A 1,378-nucleotide genomic window follows, 5' to 3' on the forward strand; every position below is an offset into this window, starting at 1 on the left:
GGGGGTCTTGGGGCACCGGTGCTCGGCACCGTCTCAGCCGCTCCTCCCGGCAGGCTCTGAGTCTCCTCCGTCAGCAGCCGGCACTTGCTGGGCACGGCTTGCCCGGGCTGGAGCTGGGGCACGCTCCTCTGCTGGAGCCCGGGAGGGGGACGCACGCAGGGCAGGTGAGCTGTGGCCGTGCCGCGCTGCGCCGTGCCGCATTGTGTCGTGCCGCATTGTGCTGTGCCGCGCCGTGCCTGGAGGCGTGTGCGTGAGGAGGCCGGCAGCCTGGCTAAAGCGTTGGGCTGTCCCAGTGCCCTCGGTGGGCTCCGTCCCTTGGCTCTTGATCACCTCTCACGCCTGAAGCGGTGCCGTGCCTTCTCCCCCTCCTAGGTCTGAGCGATGCCATACACGTAGCGATACTTTACAATTCCTTTAGCCTTGGCTAGGCTGCTGCGGTATGTTAATAATTTGCTGGAGCACCACTGGTGGTGCTCATCTAAAGGAGAAAATTGCCCCTTTCCAAATTACAGCTTTAATAACCCAGAGGCTCAGTGTGTTCCTGCTTCTGAAATTTAAATTGAAGTTAATTTAAATAAAATTGGCTTTTTAGCAATCAATCTGCCGTAGATCCAAGCCAAGCTTTTACACTGTAAATTGAATATCCCTTTGGCACGGATGCTCAGCTCTCGTCTCAGCTCTTCCAGCGGTTCCCTGTGCTCGTCCCCGGTAGGACTTTGGCCCCGTGTCAGCCGCCCCACCTTGGCCCCCCGGGTTCAACCCCAGAGCCAGCCCCGGTGTCTGCTCCCCTCCAGTGAGGAGGAGGTGGGTGGCTCAGTGCAGGAGATGGGGCCACCATGTCACAGTGGCACAGGGTCGTGTCCGGTGCAAAACCCTGGGCAGCGTGCCCCGTCCCTGCTGGGTGGCAGGGGGTGGTGGCTGCCGGCAGCGCCGCTCTGTCCTCTGGCTCGGGCAGCGTCTCTGGGTGGGTTGTGCTTCCCGGCAGACGCTTGCTCACACCGGGCGGTTTGGGGAAGCACCCTCCCAGCTTTCAGAAAGTTCCTGGTGTTCACTCTTGCTGTCTGGGGGTGGGGCTGGGCACTGGGGCACAACCAGTCAAACCGAAGGTGTGGGGGTAAAACCCTCCTGCGGTGTCTGTGCTGCTGGTGGGAGGGCACAGGCTTCTTGCACGGAGCCTCTTGGGTCCAGACCCAAACGATCCCATGTAAAGCCAGACGGGAGGCTGTGGCTGTCGGTCGGTGACACCTCCCGTGGCATGGGAGTCACTTTGTGCCAACCGCTAGGTCTGGTGGAGCTCGGTGGCGTGAGGCCGGAGGATGCCCTGGGGCACGGGAGCGAGCGGAGAGCGGCTGAGGGGGAGGGTGGGGTGGTCGGGGTG

At 62.3% G+C, this 1,378-nt stretch overlaps 1 protein-coding gene across 1 annotated transcript in view; it reads left to right on the forward strand.

The window, feature by feature from the left end:
- Positions 1-1,378, forward strand: part of PLXND1 (plexin D1) — a 56,390-nt gene that overhangs the window by 8,877 nt on the left and 46,135 nt on the right. The window lies entirely within an intron of this gene.

Source organism: Egretta garzetta, unplaced genomic scaffold (genome assembly GCF_000687185.1).
Source record: "Egretta garzetta isolate BGI_Z169 unplaced genomic scaffold, ASM68718v1 scaffold332, whole genome shotgun sequence".
Classification (NCBI taxonomy): domain Eukaryota; kingdom Metazoa; phylum Chordata; class Aves; order Pelecaniformes; family Ardeidae; genus Egretta; species Egretta garzetta.